The following is a 14,234-nucleotide window of genomic DNA, read 5'->3' on the forward strand; positions in this document are numbered from 1 at the left end:
ATTCGTCATATCTCGTATCTCATCAACACCTACATTATCATTTCTTTCTATAACATTGCCTTCAAGTGCATTTCCCTTGTACAGCCCTTCTATATACGAGCGCGTTACGAGCATATTAATCACACTTCTTTTCTGGTTCAGAATTTTATTGAAGGACTGTGCTGATATCGGTCTGCGTGTGTCGGTTCTCGATATACGAGGTGCGGCTAGAAAAAACCGGACTGATGCTGGAAAAAACATTTATTTACAATTATTTACAATTTCATGTTATCTCCTTCAATGTACTCTCCTCCTCGGTCTCTACACCGCTCCATACGAATTTTCCACTGTTCATAGCAATGCTGCAGATCATTTTCGGTAAGTCCATACATTACTTCCGTCGCTTTTTCTTTTACTGCTTCAACAGTCTCAAATCTAGTTCCTTTCAAAGCTGACCTGACTTTAGGGAAAAGAAAAAAGTCACAGGGGGCCAAATCAGGTGAGTAGGGTGGATGATCTAAGATGGGAATGTTGTGTTTTGCCAAAAACGTCTTCACTGACAACGCACTGTGAGCTGGGGCATTGTCTTGGTGAAGGATCCATGACTTTTTTCTCCACAAATCGTTCCGTTTTCTCCGTACTCGCTCACGTAGGGTAGCCAGGACGCTAATGTAGTAATGCTGATTCACTGTTTGTCCCTCTGGTACCCAATCAATGTGCACAATCCCTTTGATGTCAAAAAAAAAAAACAATCATCATTGCCTTGAATTTCGATTTTGACATTCGTGCTTTTTTTTGTCGTGGAGAACTAGGAGTTTTCCAATGCATCGATTGGCGTTTAGTTTCGGGATCGTAAGTAAAAAACCACGATTCATCGCAAGTTATAACATTTTGTAAGAAGGTGGGATCACTTTCAATGTTTTCCAGGATGTCAGAACAAATCATTCTTCGGCGTTCCTTCTGTTCAATTGTGAGACACTTTGGAACCATTTTTGAACACACTTTGTTCATGTTGAAACTTTCATGAAGAATCTGCCTAACACTTTCCTTGTCAACTCCTGTTAACTCAGACACTGCTCTGATTGTTAAACGGCGATCTTGTCGAACAAGTTTACCGATTTTTTCAATGTTTGCATCAGTTTTTGCTGACAATGGTCTGCCAGTGCGAGTGTCATCACTGGTGTCTTCGCGACCATCTTTAAATCGTTTAAACCACTCAAACACTTGTGTTCGCGATAAACAATCATCGCCGTACACTTGTTGTAAGATTACAAACGTTTCACTTGCAGATTTTCCTAGTTTGAAACAAAATTTGATGTTAACACGCTGTTCTTTCTGTACACTCAACATTTTCCGACGCACAGACAAAACGTCAACTACTTAAAACAGACGCCACGAGCAGACTGAGTGCAGGAGGCAGATGAAACTCGAGCAGTAGGCGGAGCGAGAGTCACGTGACAGGCCACGCGACTTTCAGCCTTATTGCATTCGTTTTATTGTTTCACCAGTACTAGTCCGGTTTTTTTCTAGCCACACCTCGTATACTGTCGCCCATGTCCTCGCAGTTTCTCGTAACCAACACATCAGCAATTACCCAACCCTAGGATTTTTGTCAGTCACTTGTCACTTCTTTGGCAACGGCCTTGCCTCAGAGGTTACACCGGTTCCCGTGAGATCACCGAAGTTAAGCTCTGTCGGGCGTGGTCGGCACTTGGATGGGTGACCATCAGGCCGCCATGCGCTGTTGCCATTTTTCAGGGTGCACTCAGCCTCATGATGCCAACTGAGGAGCTACTCGACAGACTAGTAGCAGCTTCGGTCAAGAATGCCATTATAACTACCGGGAGAGCGGTGTGCTGAGCCCACGCCCCTCCTAACCGCATCCTCCACGGACGATGTCACGGCGGTCGGATGATGGCCTGAAGACGGAGTGCACTTGTCACTCCTTTCAACTCTGTCAACGTTTGTTGATGTCAAAGCCGTCGAGCTGCACCGTGGTTTGAAGTCCACAGTAAACGGTTATTCCCCCTATAAGTAATCGGGTAAATCAGTTCGGAGGCTAGCAACGGTATACCACGTCCCACAGGACCATGCCTAATGGTAATCAAATCGGTCTTTGGATTAATGACAGGTTTACTTATTTTTAAAGACACTACATTGCCTGGCAGTTGACACTAAATTTATAAAATCCATGTGCAGTGAGAAAAGAGAATGCAAAGGCGGTAAAAAAATACCACTTATTAAGTTCTGGAAAACCAAACTACAATTTCTACAAGCTGCTCATTGGAAACGGTTCTGATAAGTACTACGCTACATCTCACAATTCACAGCTGAAAATATACTTGACAACACTTTTCTACAGATGGAAGGACAGTGTCCCATGTACAAAAAGGCAATCGGTATCAGATGCAGAGCAGCTGGTGATCAACACTTTATGCGAAAAATCGCACTTACTTAAATGTGCCGCTGGTTTTCCTCGGATAGGTCCGCCTCTACATATTAAATACTTTAATACTAATCATCAGTTGTTACCTGACGATGGGCAAAGAAGCCGACAGTCGGTTCTTGACCAAATAAAATTTTTCTGCAGAACAACAGGAAAGTGTGACCTTTTTAATATTACTGTCATGCTCTGTCACGCACACAGGGAGAATTCAGTTTATTTCAATAAGCAATTGTAACTCACAGCGGCATGCACCACATCAGTTGCTCCAGCCGCAACACGTGTCTGTTGGCATCTCGGGTAGTACTCACCTGTAAAGAAACAAGCAAACATGTATATCGTAAGTGTGATACTAACGGCTAAAGTTCAAGAATTACGCGAGACTTAGACGTTGCGCGGCAAGCACAGCTTTCTTATTTTATAGCCTCAATTCACACTTGACTTATGAACTACGCAATTGGTGTGCTGGTCAAGACATTTGCACTTAAATTTATGGGGATCTCCACTGACCCCACCACCCCCCCGCTTCCAACATCCTCATTGAGTATGATTCCCAGTAAGTCTGTAGTCAGAAGAAACGAGTTTCAGTGTTTAAAGTTCCGTCGCAGACAAGATTCCTTTTCAAATGCTTTATTTTATTATATGGCATATAGGCCTAGCTGTGTTTCGTTTTAAGAATTGAACAAGTAAGGCTCCAAATGATGAGCGGAAGCATGAAACGCATAGACCTATGACCAAATGAACCATAAAAACCGTTTGAATTAATCATGCAATGTGACTAATTCCGGTCATAAATATATAATAGCTACGTAGTCCATGCAAATGAAGCCTGTTTTTTTGTACCAAGAATTCTTTAGGAAAAGACCGACTGTTCAGTGGAGAGGCAGCCTGCAGATTTGAAATGTATATATGGTACAAGGCGACGCTAGAATTGGGTCAAAAGAAGGAAGTATTTGGTGAGAAGAAAGGTAGCGGAGTCGTTTAGGGATGTGCACAGATGTTTGTTTTACTTCTCTTCAATATTGAGAGCAGGTTCGACATGGCTTGAAAACCCACCTAATCCTGGCGTTAAGTTTTTTGACTCAAAACTTTGCCCAACAATGTAAGACTTGTGTAACAAATACGTGTCGTTTCATCCCATTAGTGTTAATCTGACATTAAATTAGTCCGAAATATGGCAAATCAAAGCAGCTACAGGCAAGTTAAGAATTGTTACGATATAATACCAAATGAGACGGCACAACTATAAATATATACTAACAATTCAGCTGTGGTGCTCAGTTCTGATTACACTTGTTAATACGACAACGTGCACCCGGCTAGCTCGCAGCGAAGTAATGAAAGAACGAGAGATAAATTCAAGGTTCATTTAACGATTATCACTCGACGATTTTAAGGCTAATCACTGTGGGATCTAAAAAACAGCAGCTAACCCCCAATTCTTTACAAATCGAACTCCCACGTATAACTGCTTCAAACGTTTGATAACTTAACACATCACATCAGGTAGTGTGTTAAATATTTGACGTTAAGAATGTAACTTGTGGTCCAAATTTATTTTTACTGTTAGTATACGTCTGCGGGGACTGATTAACCTCTCCAAGCACAGTAGTTGCTTAAGGCTCAGAATCGTATCGTTGGATGCGATTCCGCTTTTCACTTATTTACGATACGTGAATACGTATTGGCTGCGTCTTCTTCTGTCTGCTGGGTACTGCTAGCTCGAGAGAGAGGACGCGAGCGCCACTGCTCTTCTAATTATTCCACACAAATCGCATTTTCAACATCAATATTTTGACATCTACATATGCGCTCAGTGGCGTCGCGACTAATGTATTTTTGAAGTCGCGGAGAAACTTTCAGTGAATATAAATAATTACGGTAACTAACTTTCCAGTATTCACTACTTTTATCATTGTACCTTCTGCTCTACGTTACAGCTAAGTGCAGTTACTTTATTATGTTGGCGGAGTCAGATTTATCTAACAAAGAAGCGAGAGTGCTACAAGGTTTCTTTCGTCGCTGATCTTAATGAATGACTGAGTAAGAAACAAAACCTGCAACAAAAGGTCATAATTGTTATTATATCACAAATACTGCTCAAACTACTTAAGATAGTTTGTGAATTTCATTACATGATGTGTTACATACACATCCATTCTCAAATACTAGGTGAATAAAATCTGGGTAACTTCCGCGCCCTTACTTACGCTGCCTCGAGACAAGCACACAGCTGCTAACTGTAGTACTTTATTAAACCTTTACCTTTTAATGAGCAGATTATGACAGAATTTTAAATTTAGTCAATGATTATATCAAATACCGAAAATCAAATTTTTGTTGCCCTGAAAACCGTTCGACTGGCAACATCCAACTGTGTGTGTGCGCACCATGAACCGGATTAGACGTTTAATAACACGTATAATAAAACACATTATATATTGGCCAGACGCATTTTTGGTCCTTCTGGGCTCATCAGATACCACACTTTAACATACACGTATGCAACGCCAAAAATACTATAAATAATGTCAGACGTCACTGACACCTTACGTAGTCGGTTTTGTATAAAAACAAACTGGTATCTGACGATAAAACTTGTTGCAAGTGACGTCAGCACGGTGCGACACGGGCACAGACCTTTCCGGGGCTGGGGCGCACACCAAAGTAAGGCGTCGGCGTCAACTACGCCGCGGGAATACCGCTGAGCGCCCGCACAGAAATAAGTTAAGAGCGGTGATGTGTGCCCATACGGTTCACGGCCACCGCTTCTCACACCTCACTAGGTGTCAGTCTGGTTTGTGATACTCAAAAACCCACAATTTCTTTCAGGCGAACACAGTCAACTCCTCTTCGTGACCTACGCCATGCAGAAAGGTCGTAACAAAGCGGAACGCAGTCATCGCTGACGTCAGACCTTCCATAAGGAACACGTTCTGCGCTGCTTTATTCTCGAGATCGAACATCTCCTAGATACACTATGTGGTCAAGAGTATCCGGACACCTGGCTGAAAATGACTCCATCGGTAATATTGGAATTAAATATGGTGTTGGCCCACCCTTGGCCTTGATGACAGGCTTCCACTATCGCAGGCATACATTCAATCAGATGCTGGAAGGTTTCTTGGGGAATGGCAGCCCGTTCTTCATGGAATGCTGCACTGAGGAGAGGTTTCTATGTCGGTCGGTGAGACCTGGTACGAAATCAAACATCCAAAAGGTGTTCTATAGGATTCAGGTCAGCACTCTGTGCACGTTAGTTCATTACAGAGATGTTGTTGTGTAACCACTCCGCCACAGGCCGTACATTATGAACAAGTGCTCGATCGTGTTGAAACATACAATCGCCATCCCCGAATTGCTCTTCAACAGTGGGAAGCAAGAAAGTGCTTAAAAATCAACGTATGCCCGTGCTGTGATAGTGCCACGCAAAACAACAAGGGGTGCAAGCCCCCTCCATGAAAAACATGACCACACCATAACACCACCGCCTCTGAATTTTACTGTTGGCACTACACACGCTGGCAGTTGACGTTCACCAGGCATTCGCCATACCCACACTCTGCCATCGGATCGCCACATTGTGTACCGTGATTCGTCACTCCACGAATTGGTTTTTCCACTGTTCAATCGTCCAATGTTTACGTTCCTTACACCAAGCGAGGCGTCGTTTGGCATTTACCGGCGTGATGTGTGACTTATGAACACACGCTCGACCATGATATCCAAGTTTTCTCACCTCCCGTCTAACTGTCTTAGTACCTGCAGTGGATCCTGATGCAGTCTGGAATTCCTGTGTGATGGTCTGGATAGATGTCTGCCTATTACAAATTACGACCCTCTTTAACCGTCGATGGTCTCTGTCAGTCAACAGACGAGGCCGGCCTGTACGCTTTTGTGCTGTACGTGTCCTTTCACGTTTCCACTTCGCTATCACATCGGAAACAGTGGACCTAGGGATGTTTAGGAGTGTGTAAATCTCGCGTACACACGTATGACATAAGTGACACCCATCACCTGACCACGTTCAAAGTCCGTGAGTTCCGCGGTGCGCCCCATTCTGCTCTCACGATGTCTAATGACTACTCAGGTCGCTGATATGGAGTACCTGGCAGTAGGTGGCAGCACAATGCACCTAATATGATAAAACGTATGTTTTTGGGAGTGTCCGGATACTTTTGATCACATAGTGTAGGAATCAACAAGGATCCTACAAACGGTGATGATATTAATCTCAGATCGTTCTTTAAAAGGTGTCACGTTCGCTTTTAGCTGTTAATGTTTTAGTGCGCTATTGCAGTTTCAGCTTTTTTGCTATTTTCAAGCACAATAACTTTCATGTTGGGTATGTCACTGATTTACTGATTTAATAAGAGCCAACAGTTGTTACCAATGACGAGAGTAGATCTGTTTTATTTACATGCAGGTTGAAGTCGGCGTGCTGCAAATATAATAATGTTAATTGTGTCTTTGCTTGCATTCTTTGCCACGTCTTAGGAACGTTGAGATCGTTGTAACGCCCCTTTTGTTTTGACGCGAAATTGGTTTTGAAATCGATGCCGCACGGCGGCGTAATATAGTCAACACAAGACAGCATTCGTTACTTCTTTTGTTCAAAAGTGTGTTTCGATGTATCTCCGTTGTTGCTATGTAATCTTACCCTACTGAGCCACAACTTCTGCAAATGGAGACTCTAGCCACACACAAGTGAATCAGAGTTCATAGTGTTCCATCTCCGTAACAAAGAGAGACACAGAAAGTAACATGGGCCACTTGATGGGATCTATAACTATGTCCTTAAATTTCTAGGCGTCACTCTCCATCAGACTCTGCCATTTAAGCAGCACATGCATGAAGCTGGCTCAAGAGTAAATTTACAACACAAAATGGCATCAAACAACCGGGAAAAATCAGACACGCTACGCAATGCTGCAATTTAACTTCAGCTGCTGATTATTGTGTCCCATATTGGAAAACGACGTATACAGAACTGCAATAGATGTACCTCATGGAGAACATTACTGGCTCCGTCGTATCTCTCCCATTCAGTGGCTGTCTGTTCAAATATTGCTCCTCCAGATGTCAGTCGAAAAGCTGCCAATTCACAAGAAGACGGAACCCATAAGCACTTAGTTCTAAATAGTACTTTCCTCAATCCACTATCTACATACATCTGAACCACATATATACGTGTGACCACCACGGATCGAACGTCAGGTCACACACATTCTCGTCTTCATCGAGAATGGAAAACGGCGGGAATGAACGCCCATCTAATTCAAAACCCAACGAAGTAGTTCGAAAGATTAGATCTTCCCTGCCGCGAATGATAGAGACCCGACTACATTCGAACGAGACATGGAATACTTACGTGGTTATACCTTGAAGTAGTGGCGCTACAGTTAAAGTGCCGAATTTGGTGTGGGGGAACACACGACAAGACATATTACGGAGAATTGTCCACTATGTTTTTTAAGGTGATCTCGAACACTTGACACTGGCTGCCAAATTTAAACATTAAGCTGCGTATAGTTTGTATATCTATACGTGTGTACGTCTATAAAACTCTGAGTGCATCGATTCTAATGAAACTTTGTCACATCGCAAGGCCATATGAGTTGTGTTCAAAAACTACAACTTAAAAAAAATAATAATAATTTGATTTATTCGTTTGCATCAATGTTGCCCCCTTCAAAATAGACTCCACTAAATATTATAACCTTTTGTCATTGATTTTTCCAACCCGCGAAAATCATCTAGAGCTCTACATTTAGGATAGCATTAAGCTCCTGCGCGACGCGTTTATAATCTCATATATGCTTGTAAAACGACGGATCTTTAAGGTTTCCTTTATTTTTCGGAACACAAAAAAGTCGCATGGGGCCACGTCTGCCGAACATGGAGGCTAGGGCATCAATTATAATATTGTCTTTGGCCAAAATATTCACGAACAAGCAACATAATGACAGCAGGTTCATTATCGTGGTGCAAAGGCCATGAGTTGTTTTGCCATAAAACAGGATGTTTGTTTTTCAGATTGCTTCACCTATACGGGGTTAATTTTTTTTTTTTTTCTGTAGTACTCTTATTGGTCGTTCCACCTTGTGGCAAGAACTTGCGGTGCACTACACCATTAAAATCCAAGACAACAGTGAGCATAGCCTTCACATCTGACCGCACTTTGCTTCTTTTTGGTCTTAGCGATACACAATGGTTCCACAAGACCACTCAACCACAGTTTCATCATTCCTGATTTCACCTAGCAACTTGTGATCAACATGCATTCGCCGCTGTTTTTGGTCGAAATTCAATCATTTTCGAACAATTTTGCTGTCACGTGTTTCATAACCAAAATATCAGAAAAAAGTCATGGCACGAGCCAACATCATCAGTGACTTCTCTGGTTGTGATTTGGCGATCGTTCACTCATTTCATTTTACGTTTTTCGCGATTTCATCGAATGAGGCGCTCGGGCGACCATGGCGCTCTCTCTATTCGTAGTCCTCTTCGAAACTCACTCTTTAACCATAGTTTTACTCTTACAAGGTAAACTCCCCATCGCTCCCCCGTCAGATTTGGTGGTGAGAGTGCCCAGTAGACAGCCCGGCAAAAACTGAACACAGATCAAGCGTGAAAACAGAAAGAACGTGTACTGGACTGTGTGGAAAAAAAAGCAGAAACAGTGAACGGTCGAAGAACAAGAAGTGCAAATAGAGAGCAGCCGGGAAGAGAAATGGCTTCGTGGTTACGTACTTCCGCTGTTGGACTGCCAAGCGGCCGAACCGTGTTCAAACCTCCTTCGTACCAATTTTATTGTTTTTTCCGCTGTTCGCTTTATTCAAATTTGTGTCTGTGTCGTGGTGTAACGTCCGTTTGCAAAAGGGAGGTGTAAGGTAGGGACCTATAATGACAACTGAGATTCTCCACAACTGTTCTATTAGCAGCCGAAAGGAAGTGGCTTGCGAGTGGAGACAGCAAACGTTGACAAGGCAACAAGTCAACCAAATCCTCCACCGGAAAACAGTCTCGTGTGTCATACACAGCGTTAATGATAGTACATGTATCATATAGGAATCTCTTATCGACGCACCTAATTTGTGCGACTGATTGGTGAATGATATCTGCCTCCTTGCCCGATATACGTGTTCGTAAGAGTGAATGTGATCACCCCTAAGAACATGATGAAAACGTAATAGTTTGTCACAAAAGTTGCAACAAATGAACGTAAGAGTTTCACAATCCCACAGTTCTCTATGGTCTGTCAAAACACATGTTTATAATGTTTTTGAAGTTGCGTTCCGTTTTGGAAATTTTGAGTCTTGAATTCCTTTGTTGTTTTAATTTCTATGAAACGTCTATGTGGTATCTCGCCGACGCTAATGTATCCTTACTACATAACTTATACTTTACAACGAACGCATAGTATGACAACTGCCAAGACTACAGAGGGAGAACAAACATTTCAATAACCGGATGGACAGTTAATAATGGTGTAACAAAATGCTATGTCAAACTGCTCTTTATTGCACTTCTTTTACTCTGACTGTTCACAGATGTGACCAAACCCGCCCATTTAAACAACCACGCATGGGCAGGGCTTATTAGACGGAGAGGGTCCGACAGCCGATCAGCTCCAGTCATTTCACCAGGAAGGAGGTACACGGCTCGTGTTGTCTGTAGTTCAACCATGCCTAGACGGTCAATACCGCGGGACGATCGCGTCCGCATTGTTACTTTGCGCCAGGAAGGGCTCTTAATAAGGGAAGTGTCCAGGCGTCTCTGAGTGAACCAAAGCGATATTGTTCGGACATGGAGGAGATATAGAGAGACAGGAACTGTCGATGACATGCCTCGCTCAGGCCGCTCAAGAGCTACTACTGCAGTGGATGACCGGTACCTGCGGATTACGGCTCGGAGGAACACTGACAGCAACGCCACCATGTTGGATAATGCTTTTCGTGCAGCCACAGGACGTCGTTTTACGACTCAAACTGTGCACAATAGGCTGCACGATGCGCAACTTCACTCCCGACGTCGATGGCGAGGTCAGTCTTTGCAACCATGCAGCGCGGTACAGATGGGCCCAACAACATGCCAAATAAACCGCTCAGGATAGGCATCACGTTCTCTTCGCCGATGAGTGTCGCATATGCCTTCAACCAAACAATCGTCGGAGCGTGTTTCGAGGCTTCAATGCAAGAGGACTGCTACTGGGTATTAGAGGCACCGGTGTGTACAGCAATCTGGACCACCACCTCTGTCCGTCTCGCTGTATGGTGGCACAACATGCAATGTGTGGTTTTCATGAGCAATTAAATGGGCGGAAATGATGTTTATGTTGATCTCTATTCCAATTTTCTGTACAGGTTCAAATGGTTCAAATGGCTCTGAGCACTATGGGACTTAACATCTGAGGTCATCAGTCCCCTAGAACTTAGAACTACTTAAACCTAACTAACCTAAGGACATCACACACATCCATGCCCGAGGCAGGATTCGAACCTGCGACCGTAGCGGTCTCGCGGTTCCAGACTGTAGCGCCTAGAACCGCTCGGCCACTCCGGCCGGCTACAGGTTCCGGAACCGAGGTGATGCAAACCTTTTTTTGATCTGTATATGTAAAGAACGAGTATCTCGAAAACGGCGAACCTGTTACAATGTTCACGTGGTACTGACGTCAGCATCTATGCAAAGCGGTGGAAGGACAGTGAAACTACCACAAGGCGCAAAATGGTTGGACGTCCGCAACTTACCACAGAACGTGGGGTTCAGAGGCTTGTCTGCTCTGTAAAGTAGCATAGATGGTGATCTGTGGCATCTCTGCCGAAAGAGTACAGCGATGATGCACGCACAACTGCTTCAGAGCACTCCACTCATTGTTCATTGTTGAAAATATAGGTCCGCAGGAGGCCACCCTACGTGTTGACCCAAAGGCATCGCCAATTACGACTGCAGTGGATATGGGACCATCGGAATTCGGCCGTCGATCAAAGGAAACGTGTCGGCGCTTCGATTGAATCTTACATTTTGCTCCACTAGGTCGATGGTCGTCTCCACAGACGCCGTCATAGGAATGAACGGCGCCTCGAAACGTGCAGCGCGCCACGGACGCAGGCTGGTGGTAGCAATATTATGCTATGGGAGACATTCTCTTGCGCTTGCAAGGGACCTGTGGTAATAATCTAAGACACGCTAGCAGCTGTGAACCACCTGTGCACCTGTGCCCCCTTCACGCTTGATGTCTTCCCCGAGGGCAATGTCATGTTTCCGTAGTATAATTGTCCGTGTTTCGAAGCCAGAACTGTGCTACCGTCGTTTGAGGAGCATTATAGTGAACTCAAGTTGATGTCTCGGCGACTAAATTCGCCTGATGTAAATCCTGAGGAACCCATCTCTGGATCACTGCTTCCGAAAATCAGCGGCTCATTATTGCCGCGAATTACACGTCCTGTGCGTAGACATCTAATGCAACATACTTCCCCAAACCTACCAACCAACTGTCGGATCCCTGATACGTTGGATCAGTGATGTACTTCGTCTCAAAGAAGGCGAAACAAGCTACTAAGCATGTAGTCAATATTTTGGCTCATCAGTGTATACGCAGAACATCGCAAGCACAGTTCACTGAGTTCGCACCAGATCCTCTCTTGCCTTCCTCCAATTTATGATCAGTTACATCCAGCAGAGTACAGCAGAGTGTAGAACTGTTCAAGCACCATACCCTCCCTTATCATTTAATTCACAAGAGAGACTGCGGACATACAGGGAGTTTCAAAAAGAATCGTCCATTTGGGAAGTTAATTTACGGTAGGGCTACTTAGTTTTTTTTCCCAAAAGAACCATCATATTTCACAAAGTATATTTTTTACATAATTCAGATACAACCTTGGGATACTTTTTACAATTACATTTGGGATCAAAATTTTCATTTTTGTACTACAAATGTTATGTGCCTCCCACCGGACTCACGACAAACATCCAGACGATTTTCAAACTGGTCCCATACTTTCACGCATATGTCTGGAGTTTACTACATTCACTGCTGAATCTATGCGCCGTAGTAGTTTTTTCCCCTAATCCAAGTAGTTGGAATGGTGGCACATACATTGCGTGAGATTAGGTGAGGAGGCCTTCGATACCAATGGTGTAATGTGGGATCAATAGACCTATGCTCATTAGACCGTCTGCCTCAACCGATCACATAACTCGATCTTGTATACGCCTGTATGGCAACGCCTCCGCGATTGTTCTATCCACAGTGTAATTCTCACGTGCAGCCGTCTGCGCTCTGCAGCTGAATGTCGGTAACAAGTGCTGCCTTCCCTGGCCGACTGTTTTATAAAGCACTAGCTTAAAGCTCTGAATAAACAAAGTACCGCCAATTCGGCGGCAACGGCCATTTTGGACCCAAGAGGCTATAGCAGCACTATGGCAATAATTATTAAATTTATGGAGAAGTGGTCGGGATTCTGTATGCCTGTAATAACTGTTTATTGGAAATATAAATTGAATAAATTAACTACTTTCCTAAGTCCATTACTAAAATGGTATTTTATTTTCCTTATAATAAAGGTAAAACTTATGTGATAAGTAATACATGTCCTAGATGTAATAGCATTTTAAGTGATGCCCATTCAATAAGTTTTAGAGAGATATTTGTGAACAGCAGACTATATGTAAACGCAAACGCATACTTCCGTTCACATGGTAATTTCTTTAATGTTTATCTGTTGGCAGGTTATAACTGTTTTTACGTTTATATAACATAATTAGCCAAAAAATACAGGAAATAAATTAACTGACTGGTGCCTGCTTCTTAAAATAACCTTACGCACTGCTCATGCCTATATTTTTACTGCCGCGTTTTAACAGTGGCTTCCATCTTTGTCTGACGATTACATTTCCTAAAAATTACAATCTTTAGTCAAAAATATATGTAAGTTTTTCTCTCTGATAGCGCGAGAACACGGAATACTAAGACAAAGTTTCGAGGCTGCTGTACATGCGTCTCCCAACAGTCCTTCAAGCAACAAATCAACAAATTCGATTCCAAAATTTGTTTTCCTTTGACATGGAAAACTTTGTGCTATTTGTATGTGTTTAACGCTGCTTCTGATATACATTCTAAGCTATCGTCGGTCGTGTAATTCAGAGTTCGGTGAATCAACGAACTTTCTTTTCATTCTGGCTGTTCATTTGCTGAAATTGGTACACATCACACATCACGAAACACGTATTTCTGCTTAACTTGTTTTACATTTCTCCCGGCTGGGTAATTCAGAAACTTCTCTTCCTCTGGTGAAATCTTATCTACGTCGCTTATATCTAAATTTGCATTTACAGGCAGGGCTGCACTGTGTTTTGTGATTCATATCAAATACTTCTAGGTAGCCGAGCGGTTCTAGGCGCTACAGTCTGGAACCGCGAGACTGCTACGGTCGCAGGTTAGAATTCTGCCTCGGTCATGGATGTTTGTGATGTCCTTAGGTTAGTTAGGTGAAGTAGTTCTAAGTTCTAGGGGAATGATGACCTCATAAGATAAGTCCGATAGTGCTCAGAGCCATTTGAACCATTTTCTCTCCGAAAACAGCAATAGTGAGTGGGACGAAAATAAGTGGGACAGCATTACGCCGCCGAATTCCCTTAAAACGGAAGGAACCGTGCTGGAAGATCTTTCCGGGGTATCTTGTAAAAGCCTGCACAATAAAACATAGTCAAAACCTTTTAAATTTAGATATTAATTCTGACTTAACTGCTGCGGTTGTTGTCAGAGTTATTACTGTTTTCCAGACACCTCTTTTTCACTTTTAAA

The 14,234-nt window shown here is 43.2% G+C and overlaps 1 protein-coding gene and 1 pseudogene across 1 annotated transcript in view; one reads left to right on the forward strand and one right to left on the reverse strand.

Moving 5' to 3' along the window:
* The window catches only part of LOC124776007 (zinc finger SWIM domain-containing protein 8 homolog), a 511,151-nt gene that overhangs the window by 234,394 nt on the left and 262,523 nt on the right, over positions 1-14,234 (reverse strand). The gene's annotated exons all lie outside the window — the stretch shown is intronic.
* Positions 1,613-1,729, forward strand: LOC124728731 (annotated as a pseudogene).

Source organism: Schistocerca piceifrons, chromosome 1 (assembly GCF_021461385.2).
Source record: "Schistocerca piceifrons isolate TAMUIC-IGC-003096 chromosome 1, iqSchPice1.1, whole genome shotgun sequence".
Classification (NCBI taxonomy): Eukaryota; Metazoa; Arthropoda; class Insecta; order Orthoptera; family Acrididae; genus Schistocerca; species Schistocerca piceifrons.